Source organism: Hordeum vulgare, chromosome 5H (genome assembly GCF_904849725.1).
Source record: "Hordeum vulgare subsp. vulgare chromosome 5H, MorexV3_pseudomolecules_assembly, whole genome shotgun sequence".
In the NCBI taxonomy this organism is placed as follows: domain Eukaryota; kingdom Viridiplantae; phylum Streptophyta; class Magnoliopsida; order Poales; family Poaceae; genus Hordeum; species Hordeum vulgare.
This window is the reverse complement of record NC_058522.1, coordinates 531,408,299-531,424,009: the sequence shown is the minus strand read 5'-3', so window position 1 is coordinate 531,424,009 and position 15,711 is coordinate 531,408,299.

The following is a 15,711-nucleotide window of genomic DNA, read 5'->3' as shown; positions in this document are numbered from 1 at the left end:
TCGATACTATTTTTAGGCAAAGAAGAAAACCAAGTTTTCGCATGATCTCGCCAAGAGAACGGAAAAAGCTTCAATTTAATCACGTCATTATCCACATCTCTTTTCTTTTGCATATCGCAAATCTCAATGAAGGTATTGCGATGGGATGTGACATCTTCACTAGGAAGGCCAGAGAATTGCTCTTTCATAACAAGATTCAGCAAGGCAGCGTTGATTTCATACGATTCCGCACTAGTGGCGGGAGCAATCGGAGTACTAATAAAATCATTATTATTAGTACTTGAAAAGTCGCAAAGTTTGGTGTTTTCAGCGATGATGACTTCAACAAACAAACAAGAACACAAGCAAGAAAGAAAACCGGCAAAGGAAAATGGCAAAAGGCAAATTAAAATGGCAAAGGAGGAAGGCAAATGAAAACGGCAAATGTGAAGTGGGGGAGAGAAAAACGAGAGGCAACTGGCAAAAAAGGTAAATGCAAGATATGAGTTTGTGACACCTACTTGGATAGATCTTGACTTGATCTCTGCTCCCTGGCAACTGCGCTAGAAATCCTTCTGCTACAGCGTCAACAGACCTTCCTTGGCAACAGCGCCAGGAATCCTTCTGCTACGGGCTACGCCTATAGGGACTTCCTTGGAAAATATGCATAGGATTTCCCCGCTGCCTTGGAGCCTTGCGTTGGTGTTCCCTTGAAGAGGAAAGGGTGATGTAGCACAGCGGCACTAAGTATTTCCCTCAGTTTGAGAACCAAGGTATCGATCTAGTGGGAGGATCGCGTCAAGTCACAAGTACCTGCACAAACACAAAGAGCTTGCACCCAACGCTATGAAGGGGTTGTCAATCCCTTATAGATTGTTTGCAAAGTGAGAACTGAAAGCAAAAAGTAAACAAAGCAAAGTAAAAGTGAAAGTGGAGACGATAGTTGTGAATAGACCCGGGGGCCGTAGTGTTCACTAGTGGCTTCTCTCATGAAAGCAAGTAGACGGTGGGTGAACGAATTACTGTCGAGCAATTGATAGAACCGCGCAAAGTCATGACGTTATCTATGGCAATGATTATATCTATAGGCATCACGTCCAAAACAAGTAGACCGATACTTTCTACATCTACTACTATTACTCCACACGTCGACCGCTATCCAGCATGCATCTAGTGTATTAAGTTCATAAGAACAGAGTAACGGCTTAAGCAAGATGACATGATGTAGATGGACAATCTCAAATCTATGATGAAAGCCCATCTTGTTACGCTTGATGGCAACAACACGATGCGTGCCTTGCTGCCCCTTCTGTCACTTGGAAAGGTCACCGCACGGTATGAACCCAAAACCAAGCACTTCTCCCATTGCAAGAATCATAGATCTAGTTGGTAAACAAAACCCAAGACTCGGAGAGACTTACAAGGATATCAAATCATGCATATAAGAAATCAACAAAGACTCAAATATAATTCATAGATAATCAGATCACAAATCCACAATTCATCGGATCTCGACAAACACACCGCCAAAGAGGATTACATCGGATAGATCTCGATGAAGATCATGGAGAACTTTGTATTGAAGATCCAAGAGAGAGAAGAAGCCATCTAGCTACTAACTACGGACCCGTAGGTCTGAAGTGGACTACTCACGAGTCATTGGAGAGGCGATGATGTTGATGTAGAAGCCCTCCAACTCCAAAGTCCCCTCCGGCAGGGCACCGGGAAGGGTCTCCAGATGAGATCTCGCGGAAACGGAAGCTTGCAGCGACGGAAAAGTGTTTTCGTGGATGCCTTGATTTTTTCTAGGATTTTAGGGAATATATATGCGAAAGAGCTACGACAGGGGAGCTCCAGGGGGGCCACAAGCCTGGTAGCCGCCGCCCCCTGGTGGCGTCTACAGGGCTTGTGGGCCCCCTGTGGCTCTCCTGCCTTGGCCCTCAAGTCCGCCGATCTTCTTCTGTTCTGGAAAACTTTATTTCGGGGATTTTATTCCGTTTGGACTCCGTTCCAAAATCATATCTGAAAAGAGTCAAAAACACAGAAAAAACAGGAACTTTCACTTGGCACTAAATTAATAAGTTAGTCCCAAAAAAGATATAAAAGGTACATAAAACATCCAAAGTTGTCAAGATAACAACATGAAGCCATAAAAAATTATAGATACGTTTGAGACGTATCAGAGATCAGAAGAAACTCAAATAAGATTCATAGATAATCTGATCATAAATCCATAATTCATCGGATCTCGACAAACACACCGCAAAAGAAGATTACATCGGGTAGCTCTCCATGAAGATCATGGAGTACTCTGTGTTGAAGATCCAAGAGAGAGAAGAAGCCATCTAGCTACTAGCTATGGACCCGTAGGTCTATGGTGAACTACTCACGCATCATCGGAATGGTCATGGTGTTGATGAAGAAGCCCTCCGTGTCCGAATCCCCCCTCCGGCAGGGCACCAGAACGTGCCCCAGATGGGATCTTGCGGAGACAGAAGCTTGCGGCGGCGAAAAAGTACTTTCGATGATCTCCTGATTTTTTTGGGATTTTTAGGGAATATATAGGCGCAACCCCTAGGGCAGAGGGCGCCCACGCGGCCCACAAGCCTGTGGGCCGCGGCCTCCCCCTTGGCCGCGGGGTGGGGGCTTGTGGGGCCCCTGAGGCCCCCCTGCCTTGGCTCTCAAGCTTCCCGATCTTCTTCCGTTACCTAAAAAATCTTTTCGCGGATTTTCCGCCGTTTGGACTCTGTTTCAAAATCTCCTCTGAAGGGGGTCAAAAACATGGAAACAATAGGAACCGACACTTGGCACTGAGTTAATATGTTAGTCCCAAAAAATATATAAAAGGCATGCAAAATATCCAAAGTTTGACAAGATAATAACTTGAAACCATCAAAAATTATAGATACGTTGGTGACGTATCAATGGTACCTGCTGAAATGAGAACACGAACTCATCAAACTAAACGTGTCGTGATGTGTAGACTCGGTGGCCACTGGATCATAGCACCGGTAACCTTTTGTGTTGGTCCGATAACCAAGAAAGATGCAAGGAACCGACCGTGGAGCAAGTTTGTGAGGTGCGGTGGATGCTATGATAGGATAACAAAGACACCCGAAAATACGAAGACCATCATAAGATAGGGCCGTACCAAAGAGGAGTTGGTGAGGAGGATAGTTCCAGCGAGGGTGACAGGGGCGGATGTTAATGAGAAGGCTGGCGGTGGCGAGAGCATCCGACTAGAACCTAGGGGGCATATTGGAGTGGAAGAGCAACGTGCGGACACAGTCGCTGAGAGTGTGAATGACACGCTCAGCATGACCATTTTGTTGACAGGTGTAAGGACAAGTGAGACGAAAGACAGTGCCGTGAGATGAGAGGAGGTGTCGAACGACGACATTGTCAAACTCTTTGCCGTTGTCAGTTTGCAATGCAAGGATAGGAAGACCAAACTGTGTGGTGACGTAAGAATAAAAGGTGGTGAGTGTGGCGAGGGCGTCGGATTTACGACGAAGAGGGAATGTCCACACATAATGAGAAAAATCATCCAATATCACCAAATAGTATAGATAGCACGTGTTGCTTGCAATCGGGGACGTCCAAACATCACTATGCAATAACTGAAATGAAAGGTGGAAATAGTTGTAGACTCACTAAAGGTAAGACAAACATGCTTGCCGAGACGGCATGCCTCACAAGTATGGTTTTCAACCTTATTACATGAGAATGAAAAACACTGAAGAATCTGACGTAAAACTGTGGAGTTGGGATGACCGAGGCGAGCGTGCCAAAGATCAACACTGGCGGTGAGGACTGCTGAACGGGTGGCGGTGGTGGAGGTGGAGGGATGCACCGGTTAGAGGTCCTCAGGGCTATCACATCGGTGGAGAACCATCCGTGTACAGGCATCCTTCACAGAAAAACCAACAACGTCAAATTCGATAGTAAGAGGATTCTCACGAACAAGACAATGAACAGAACAAAGGTTTGTGACTAAGTCAGAAGAGACAAGGACATTAGACATGTTACCATGAGTAGAACAAGATGGAAAATATGTATGACTGACATGTGTAATGGGTAAAGAGGAGTTGTTGCAAACGGTGATATGAGTTGGGGTAAAACGGGAGTGGAGGATATGAGGTTACCGGGATGAGATGTCATATGAGCAGCGGTGCCCGAATCCATGTACCTGTCACCTCCACCATCGTAGTTGCCAGGGGATGGTGCCGAGTGTAAGGCGGCAACGAGGGAGGGATCCCATGGAGGTGGCACCTGGGGCGGGTAGAACCCGTCGTAAGGTGGCGCGGGCGCGGCACCATAGCCACCCTGGGCCAGCGATGTAGGAAGAGCCGGGTAGGGCGCGGCCTGAGGTGCGGGCGCGGCTCCTGGCCTGGTGAGATAGGCGTGATGGTTCGGCGAAGCAGGCCCGAGGAGGCCCAGGGCGGGGGCCCGAGGCACAGGCACGGAGTACGCATGGACGACGCCCGTCCATGGGTTGGTGTCCTAGGTCCATGGCGGGGAGGGCTGGGGTTGGCGAGGAGCCCCCCAGGATGTGGGGCCACCCCCTTGCTGCTGCTGCTTGCGGCCACCCCCACGAAGGTTGCCGTGTCGCCCACCGCCTTGCTGCTGCTGTTAGGGAGCGGCAGGAGGAGCGGGAGCCACGGGCGGGAGAGGGTAAACCCCCGGAAGCGGGTGAGGCGGCTGCTATTGCCGAGGCGCAGGCGGGGCGGGATGTTGCGGGGCAGCACGAGAAGTGCCGGCGGCGAGGGCCTGGTGCTGCATGTGCTTCTTCACCCCTTTCATCCATCGCTCCTCCAACTTCAAGTATGCCACAAACTTGGAGAAGGAGGGGTCCGGCATCAAGGTGAGGTTGCCGGCGGCGTTACCGAAGTCCTCATTGAGGCCAGCAGTGAGAGTGCTGAAAAGAAGGTCATCATCAACCTTGGCGCCGATGTCATGGAGCTCATCCGACAATTGCTTGAGGCGGCGGCAGTAGTCCTCGATGGACTGGTTATCCTGGTGTGAGGAAAAAAAATCCTGCTGCAGAAAAACGCGGTGCTGAAGCTTGTTGTGCGTGAAGAGTCCGTTGAGCTTGTCCCACATGGTGCGGGCATCATCTCCATCACTCACGATGGTGTGAAATAGGTCCTTGGAGATGGTAGTGAAGAACCACCAGATGAGGGTAGCTTTGATCGTGAGCCACCCGGGATCATCTCCCATGAGACTCGAGTCGACGGCACCATCGATGTGAGCCACGAGATTCTCCTCACGGAAGAGAAGAAGAAGTAGGTTTTCCATGTGTAGTACGTGGAGTTGGTGGCTTTGAGGATCACGGAAACTCGGTCATGTGTTTATTCACTGTCATTCACGACAAAGGGGCCGGTAATTGGAATGCCCAGTTTCACGCTTAAATCGAAAACATAACTGTAAAACAAGACTCCCCCTGGATTGATGTTAGTATGGACGGTACCCGAGGATTCGGCTAGCCATGGAGTGTGATTGATTGGTGGTGGGGGAGTTAAAACTTTACTTTTCTGTTTGGGAACCGCCTATAGCATGAGTAGCGTGGAAGATATTGAGAACTCTTGGTCATTGCGTTGACAATGAAAGCATGCCACCCAAAATTATTATCTCTGTTTTCAAAGCTTGAGCTCTGGCACCTCTGCAAATCAATGCTTCCATTTGCGAAGGGCCTGTCTATTTATTTTCCTGTTGAGTCATCCTCTTTTTATTAGCACCAATTAGAGAGCACCTCTGTCATTTTTATGCTTTGCTTTTGATTGATATTGAGTATGACTATGACTGGATATTCGTTGCTATGAATTACAATGTTTAGTCAGCCCTTGATCTTTAAAAGTGCTCTGCATTTATGTTTTGCGGTCTCAGAAAGAGCTAGCGAGATACCACCTATTCATATTGCTTCATGCTTGTTTTGATTGAATTGTTGGTATCTGAAACTCATCATTATTTGCTCGCCAGCCGATTATGCCATTGATATTAGTTTACCGTGAGACCTTTGTGTCACTTGCTTATGTGGTTAACTTGTGATCTTGCTGAAATTCTGGTTACGAGTTAGACATAGTTGCAACAACAAGATCAAACAGAGTTTGTCAAAGTTTTTCTTTCTCTTTCAGTTTGTCAACTGAATTTCCTGAGGACAAGCAAGGTTTTAAGCTTGGGGGAGTTGGTACGTCTCCGTCGTATCTACTTTTCCAAACTCTTTTGCCCTTGTTTTGGACTCTAATTTGCATGATTTGAATGGAACTAACCCGGACTAACGTTGTTTACAGCAGAATTGCCATGGTGTTGTTTTTGTGCAGAAATGAAAGTTCTCGGAACGTCCTGAAAATTTACGGAGAATCTTTTTGGAAAATATGAAAAATACCTGCACAAAGATCCACTGGAGGGGATGGGCCAGTGGGCCACAAGCCCTGTTGCCGCGGCCACCCCCCTGGCCGCGGCGACCAAGCTTGTGGGGCCCATGTGGCTCTGCCGCCCCCAAACTCAACTCTATCATCCAGAAAAAAATGGGAAGAGAAGATTTCGTCGCGTTTGCGATACGGAGGCGCCGCCACATCCTGTTCTTCATCTGGAGGACAGATCTGGAGTCTGTTTTGGGCTCCGGAGTGGCGAAATCGTCGCCATCGTCATCATCAACCTTCTTTCCTCTCCAATTCCATGAAGCTCTTCATCGTTCGTGAGTAATCTATTCGTAGGCTCGCTGGGCGGTGATGAGTAGGATGAGATCTATCATGTAATCGAGTTAGTTTTGACGGGGATTGATTCCTAGTATCCACTATGTTCTGAGATTGATGTTGCTACTACTTTGCCATGCTTAATGCTTGTCACTAGGGCCCGAGTGCCATGATTTCAGTTCTGAAATTATTATGTTGTCACCAATATATGTGTGTTTTAGATCCAATCTTGCAAGTTGTAGTTACCTACTATGTGTTATGACCCGACAACCCCAGAGTGGCAATAACCGGAACCACTCCCGGTGATGACCATAGTTTGAGGAGTTCATGTGTTCACCAAGTGCTAATGCGTTGTTCTGATTCTTTACTAAAAGGAGAACCTTAATATCCTGTAGTATCCTTTTGGACCCCGCTGCCACGGGAGGGATGGACAATAGATGTCATGCAAGTTCTTTTCCCTAAGCACGAATGAATACACACGGAATGCATGCCTACATCACATCGACGAACGGGAGCTAGCCACATATCTCTCCGTGTTATAACTGTTGCATGATGAATATCATCCAAACGAATCACCGACCCATTGCCTACGAGTTTGTCCCACTGCTGTTATTACTTGCTTTGCTCTGCTACTGTTACTACTGTTGCTGCTACTGTTACTTGTTTTGCCTTGCTACTGCTGTTACTACTGTTGCTACTTGCTGCTGCTGCTACTCACTATTGTTGCTACTTGCTACTGATGTCACTACTGCTTTTCCTTGTCACTGCTGTTACTCGTTACACTGCTGCTACCTGCTACAATTCTGGTTCGCTCGTCGTTGACGGGAAAAGACAATTTCCGTCAACGGGCAACTTCTGGCACCATTGATACGACAGTTAGGAATAGTCTGCCGTCAACAGATTGTTTCTGACACCGTTGTTATCATCCTACTTTGCTGCTGATACTTTGCTTGCAGATACTAATCTTTCAGGTGTGGTTGAATCTGACACATTCAGCTGCTAATACTCGAGAGTATTCTCTCACCTCCTGACTGGTACACCAACAAATTTGGGTCGAATACTCTACCCTCGAAAACTGCCGCGAACCCACGCGCTGGTGGGCCATTGCAAGACAATTGCTAATTGTTGAGCAACTGGGAGCAGTTCTGGCTCTGTTGTCGCGAAGGCATCAAGTCAGGGACTCGTCAACAACATTCTTCTCGTGTCCTTGCCGGGGACTGCTAAGTAGCATTTTTTCTGGCGCCGTTGCCGGGGAGGTAATTGCTATATTCTCTGAGTCACTTGGGATTTATATCTGCTGATCACTATGAAGAATCTGAAAGATCCAAAAACCAAAGTCTTGCCCTCAACCACGAGGGGAGGTAAGGAACTGCCATCTAGCTCTGCACTTGATTCACCTTTCAGTTATGAGTAAGTTTGCGACATCACCTCCTGCTAGAAATCTTGATATGTCGCCTGTGGTTGATGATGCTTATGATGCTACTATGCTTGATGATGCTATGCCTGATACTGCTAGAGATGCTATGCCTGATACTGCTAGAGATGTTATGCTTGATACTGCTTTGCCTGATGATGCTAGAGATGCTATTTTGCGTGATGATACTATGCTTGATACTGCTAGAGATACTACTTTGCGTGATGTGCCACTAGGAGTATTCCTTGATGCTCATATTGCTAGAGTTACTGCCAATGCTCGTGATGCTTTTGAAACTGCCGATACTATTGAGATAGAACCTTCTTTTGCTCCTGCTAGATCTAGCTCTCCTAGATATGAATTGCCTGATATACCTGAGGGTTACGTTATGGAGGGATAGATATCTGAGGATTTTCTTGCGTGTAAGGATGCCTATGACGCTGAGAAATTACTTCAAGGAAAAATCTTTGAAAGCTAGGATGAAATACGACCCGAAGTTTGCCACTTCACCTATCTTTATCACCGATAAGGATTATGAATTCTCTGTCGATCCTGAGATAATCTCTCTAGCCGAATCTGATCCTTTCCACGGTTACGAGTCTGAGACGGTCGTAGCCCATCTTACCAAACTACACGATATAGCCACCCTTTTCACTAGTGAGGAGAAGACCCGCCACTACTATATCCTTAAGCTGTTTCCTTTCTCTCTAAAGGATGATGCTAAAGCCTGGTTCACTTCTCTTGCTCCTGGATGTGTGAGTAGTCCCCAGGATATGGTCTATTACTTCTGTGAGAAATATTTCCCTGCACATAAGAAGCAAGCTGCCTTGCAGGAAATATACAACTTTTCTCAACTCAAAGAAGAGAGTCTCCCACAAGCTTGGGGGAGGCTCGTCCAGCTACAGAATGCTTTGCCTGATCACCCTCTTAAGAAAAACGAGATACTTGATATCTTCTATAACGGACTTACCGATGCTTCTAGAGACCACCTAGATAGTTGTGCCGGTTGTGTTTTTAGGGAACAAATTGTAGAACAAGCTGAAACTCTACTGAATAACATCTTGATCAACGATAATGCTTGGACTATTCCCGAACCACCTCCTAAGCTAACTCCGAAGAAAAGAGGTATTCTATTCCTCAGTCCCAAAGATATGAAAGAAGCCAAGAAGTCTATGCAAGAGAAAGGCATTAGATCTGAAGATGTCAAAAATCTACCACCTATCGAAGAGATCCATGGTCTCGATAATCTGATACAGGTAGTAGAAGTAAATTCTCTGGGTAGGTTTGATGAGAGTGATATTCCTTTTGATAAACCTGCTAGCCTATGCTTTGATGAATTTGACAACTTTGTTGCCAAACAATAGAGTTTCAATGATTATGTTAGCACACATTTGGAACAAAGTACTCGTATGCTTAATCATTTAAATGCTTGTGTAGACAGAAATGTCAATGATCTGAAGCTTCTGAGTAAACATGCCTCTATGATTACTCTCAGGTATAACAAGTACTTAAAGCTCAGAATGACCTGCTCAATGAATTAAATGACAACTCTGTCAGAGTCATTACTAGAGGAGGCAAAATGACCCAGGAACCTCAGTATCCTCAGGGTCATCCTAAGATAATCGATCAAGATTCTCAAGGAATTAATGCAGATGCACCCAGTCATCCTAAGGAGAAGAAGAAGGATGATAGAAACCTGCATGTTAGTTCACCAAATACTATCACACGTGAAGAACCAAATGATATTTTTGCGTCTGATGCAGAAACACAATCTGGACAACGATGTTCATAATGATGCTCAACCTAGCAATGGTGAGGATGTGGAGATTGAACCTACGGTTAATCCTGATAACCCACAACCTAAGAGATACGATAAGAATGACTTCACTGCTAGGAAGCATGGTAAAGAAAGAGAGCCATGGGTTCAGAGGCCCATGCCCTTTCCTCCTATGACATCCAAGAAAAAGGATGATGAGGATTTTGAGCGCTTCATTGAAATGATAAGACCCGTCTTTCTGCAGATGCGGTTAGTTGATATGCTCAAAATGTCTTCGTGTGCCAAGTACATGAAAGATATCGTGACCAATAAACGGAAGATACCAGATCTTGAGATCTCCACCATGCTTGCCAATTACACTTTCAAAGGTGGAACTCCTAAGAAACTTGGTGATCCCGGAGTGCCCACTATACCTTGCTCCATTAAAGGAAACTACGTAAGAACTGCCTTATGTGACCTTGGAGCCGGTGTTAGTGTTATGCCGCTCTCTCTTTATCGTAGACTTGAACTGGATAAGTTGACACCTACTAAAATCTCTCTGCAAATGGCCGACAAACAGCTGCTTTCCCTGTTGGCATTTGCGAGGATGTGCCTGTTGTGGTTGCTAACACCACTATCTTAACAGACTTTGTTATCTTGGATATTCCCGAGGACGATGCCATGGTTGTCATCCTCGGGAGACCGTTTTTAAACACTGTAGGGGCTGTTATAGATTGCGACAAAGGCAATGTCACTTTCCATGTCAACGGCAATGAGCATACCGTGCACTTTTCAAAGAAATGATATCAAGTACATTGCATCAATGCTATCGAGAAAACTTCATCGATCCTCATTGGGAGGTTTGAATGCCCTATTCCTTGTGTCAAGATGAAGTATGATTTGCTTGTTGGGGAGATTCATATCCCCATTGAGGTAACTTAGTGGCTATTCAAAAATTCTCCGTTTTCTCTTGCGATTCGAGAAAGTTTTGTCATAAGGATTTGATCAACCCCATTGACGGATTTCTTTCGATGACCATGAAATGGATGAACCAAAGAGTCACATACCTCTGTTTTAAGCTTTCATTTTCTTTTTCTTAGAAGAAAAATGATAGATTTAGTTTAGTTTTCCCTGTTTTCTGTTTTTGTGTCCCGAAGAAAAATACCCCGAAAATAGAAGTTCTCTAATGGTCCTGAAAATCTAGTATGATTTTTTCTGTAATATTTGAAAAATACTAGGACAGAGAGCTGGCCTGGGGGCCACCCCAGTGGGCCACAAGCCCTGTCACCGCGGCCACCCCCCTCGCCGCGGCAAGCAAGCTTGTGGGGCCCACAGGGACCCCCTCCACTCATTCCAGCTCCCATCCTCTTCTTCTTCCTCCAGAAAAAAATTGTTTCGCAGCTCAAACCCGTGTTCTTGCTCATCTGGCTGTGATTTTCGATCTCCTTGCTCAAAGCATCATTCTCCAAACAGTTTTGGGGAAATTACTCCTTGGTAAGTGACTCCTCCATTGGTCCAATTAGTTTTTGCTCTAGTGCTTTATCCTTCGCGTATTCTTGCTACCTTCGTGACCATGTTCTTGAGCTTGAAATGTTGATTTTAGCTGGTCCCCAGTAGTTTTAGCGCGTGATACAGTCTCTAGGCACTAGTAGGAGTAGTTGCTACGAGTTGGGTTAATCTTTATTCACTCTTCTTTCGAAGTCTCTAAAAATTTTAGCATTTTTCAGAGCTAGAAAAGGAAAAAGATGAGGAGGTTCTTGAGAGGCTCTTCAAGCCGTAACCCCAAGAAGGATGAGAAGAACCACCCCAAGTACATGGTTCCTCGAGTTAGAGAAGTTCGAGCGTGTGAGTGGCCAAGTGATGAATTTTTACACGCCGTCGGGCTTTATGAAGACTTTTATCACTTGGTGGAGAATGCAGGTCTTACAGCGTTGGTTGAAGATAAGTGCTAACAATACCTCCTCCTCACCAATATTTTCGTTCGAAGCTTCAACTTTTATCCGAGAAAGAATCCTCCCATGGTTGAGTTCATGTTGTACGATATCCCCTAGTGCATGACACTACAGGATTTTTGCAATGCATGCAAATTACCTTATGTTGGGGATATTCACGATCCTCGTCCACGGGACTTGGAGGGCTTCATAGGTACTATTGCTGTTGGAGAGGAGAGAGGAGTGTCTCGCGCTAGACTTGCTAGCATACATTTTCCTGTGCTTCGATACTTCTCATTATTTGTGGGAAAATGTTTGATTGGCTGTGGGGAGGCTGGATCACTTAGCTCTCCAGACCTTGCGGTTTTGCGCGAAGGCCTTTATAGCTCTAAGACTTATAGCCTAGGTGTTATAGTAGCTCAGGGGTTGAACACAAACCGTTCCAAAGGGTGTCGTCTATGGAGGTATCTATGCTAATTGTCTTGCTAGACACTTTGAGATACCCATTAGACTTCGCTAGGAAGAAGGGATGCTTCTTCCTGAGAAATATCTGGATTATGACAGCATGGTTCACCATGATTTTCTGGATAGGGATGCTAGTAGACGGATGATTTATAACCTGGTATTTAGTGAGGGTACTCGAGAGACTATTACTTTGCCTGCTCCTTCTTTGTTCGATCTTCATGCAGGCAGGTACACTATTATGCCCTCGGACATCTACGCATATTGGGGCTTAGCCCAACCACAGGTGCCCGTGCCCGAGCCGCCAGTCGAGTACCATACGTCAGTTTATGAGTGGGAGCCGGAGGAGCTCACACAACAGTGGCATCCACAGTCTGCTCCGGAGTATCCCGGAGCTGGTTATTTCCCACCTTGGGAGTAGACCAAGGTAGGGCAAAATCCTAAGCTTGGGGGAGTACGTGTTCTCACCGACCTTGCATTCATGCTTATGCTTTCACTTTGTTAACCGGTGTTTACACTTTGCCATTGATTATCCATGCTAGTTTATTTTTGTTTTCTTGTTTTCTTGTTTTGTGTCCTTTTGAGAAAACCCAAAAGATTTTCATTTCTTCTTTTGCTTGTTGGGAGCTTTACCGTGTAAATAGTTTTCTTTTCTTTGGGTCAAGGTAGAAGATATTGGTTACAATGTTTAGTGGCTCTTGCATGCATACCTGTTTAGCTTTCAAAGAGCCATATTACTTTGTCTTCTCCTTTGTGTTTGCTTGTAGATTCAGCTTAGTCCAATGCACGGGCACTCTTATTATTGTTCACAATGTTCAATCGTGCAAGTGAAAGGCAATAATGATGATATATGATGAAGTGACTGAGACTGGAAAAGCTGGTATGAACTCTATCTATTTTGTTTTTGTAAATATGACTAGCTTGTCGTCCCAGATTCAGCTTTGTTGTGAGAGAACCATGTTTGCAATGACAACTTAGAGATCATAGTTTCTGATGCCATACTTATTTAGCTAGGAGCTTATAATGGTTTTATTGAATGCCAACATAGATTTTGAGATGACTATGATGTAGTATGATAGGATGGTATTCTCTTTTGAATGATTCAAGTGGCTTGACTTGGCGCATGTTCATGCATGTAGTTGAAACAAAATCAACATATCCTCTATGATGTTCGTGTTCATGTGATTTATATCATGTTCATGCTTGCACTCCATGTTAGTCAAACTCATTGCATCTTGATGACCGTTGTCGCTCTCTAGTTGGTCGCTTCCCAGTCTTTTGCTAGCCTTCATTTGTACTAAGCGGAATACTGCTTGTGCATCCACTTCCATAAACCCAAAAGTTTTTCCATGAGAGTCCACCATACCTTCCTATTTGCGGTATTTACCTGCCGTTCCAAGTAAATTTGCATATGCCATTCTCTAAACCTTCAAGAAATAATCTGTTTTGCATGCCCGAACCGCTCATATGGTGACAGGGGGCTATTGGTATCTTCCATGCTAGGCATGTTATCCTCGACATGTGTTTATTCACTGTCATTCACGAGAAAGGGGCCGGTAATTGGAATGCCCAGTTCCACGCTTAAATCGAAAACATAACTGTAAAACAAGACTCCCCCTGGATTGATGTTAGTATGGATGGTACCCGAGGATTCGGCTAGCCGTGGAGTGTGATTGATTGGTGGTGGGGGAGCTAAAACTTTACTTTTCTGTTTGGGAACCGCCTATAGCATGACTAGCGTGGAAGATATTGAGAACTCTTGGTCATTGCATTGACAATGAAAGCATGCCACCCAAAATTATTATCTCTGTTTTCAAAGCTTGAGCTCTGGCACCTCTGCAAATCAATGCTTCCCTCTGCGAAGGGCCTGTCTATTTATTTTCCTGCTGAGTCATCCTCTTTTTATTAGCACCATTAGAGAGCACCTCTGTCATTTTTATGCTTTGCTTTTGATTGATATTGAGTATGACTATGACTGGATCTTCGTTGCTATGAATTACAATGTTTAGTCAGCCCTTGATCTTTAAAAGTGCTCTGCATTTATGTTTTGCGGTCTCAGAAAGAGCTAGCGAGATACCACCAATTCATATTGCTTCATGCTTGTTTTGATTGAATTGTTGGTATCTGAAACTCATTATTATTTGCTCGCTAGCCGATTATGCCATTGATATTAGTTTACCGTGAGCCCTTTGTGTCACTTGCTTATGTGGTTAACTTGTGATCTTGCTGAAATTCTGGTTACGAGTTAGACATAGTTGCAACAACAAGGTCAAACAGAGTTTGTCAAAGTTTTTCTTTCTCTTTCAGTTTGTCAACTGAATTGCTTGAGGACAAGCAAGGTTTTAAGCTTGGGGGAGTTGATACGTCTCCGTCGTATCTACTTTTCCAAACTCTTTTGCTCTTGTTTTGGACTCTAATTTGCATGATTTGAATGGAACTAATCCGGACTAACGCTGTTTTCAGCAGAATTGCCATGGTGTTCTTTTTGTGCAGAAATGAAAGTTCTCGGAACGTCCTGAAAATTTACGGAGAATTTTTCTGGAAAATAGGCAAAATACCTGTGCAAAGATCCATCGGAGGGGATGGGCTAGTGGGCCACAAGCCCTATTGCCGCGGCCACCCCCCTGGCCGCGGCAACCAAGCATCTGGGGCCCACGTGGCTCTGCCGCGCCCAAACTCAGCTCTATAAATTCATTTTTGCCCAGAAAAAAATCAGAAGAGAAGATGTCGTCGCGTTTGCGATACGGAGGCGCCGCCACATCCTGTTCTTCATCTGGAGGACAGATCTGGAGTCCGTTTTGGGCTCCGGAGAGGGGAAATCGTCACCATCATCATCATCAACCTTCTTCCCTCTCCAATTGCATGAAGCTCTTCATGGTTCGTGAGTAATCTATTTGTACGCTCGCTGGGCGGTGATGAGTATGATGAGATCTATCATGTAATCGAGTTAGTTTTGACGGGGATTGATTGATGTTTGTTGTGTATCCCTTGCAACGGCGCTAGAAATAGTTGTGTCGACGACACCAGGAATCCTTCAGCTACGGCTACGCCTTAAGGGACTTCCTAGGCAAGTATGCAAAGAATTTTCCCCGTGGCCTTGGAGCCTTGCGTTGGTGTTCCCTCGAAATGTAAAGGGTGATGTAGCACAGCGACGGTAAGTATTTCCCTCAGTTTGAGAACCAAGGTATCAATCCGGCGGAAGAGTATCCCAAGATCCTGCACAAACACAAAAGCTTGCACCCAACGCTATGAAGGGGTTGTCAATCCCCTATAGAGTGTTTGCCAAGTGAGAACTGAAAGCAACAAAGTAACAAAGCAAAGTAAAAGCGGAGATGTAAACGATGGATGTGAATAGACCCGGGGGCCGTAGTATTTACTAGTGGCTTCTCTCATGAAAGCAAGTAGACGGCGGGTGAACAAATTACTGTCGAGCAATTGATAGAACTGTGCAGAGTCGTGACGATATCTATGCAA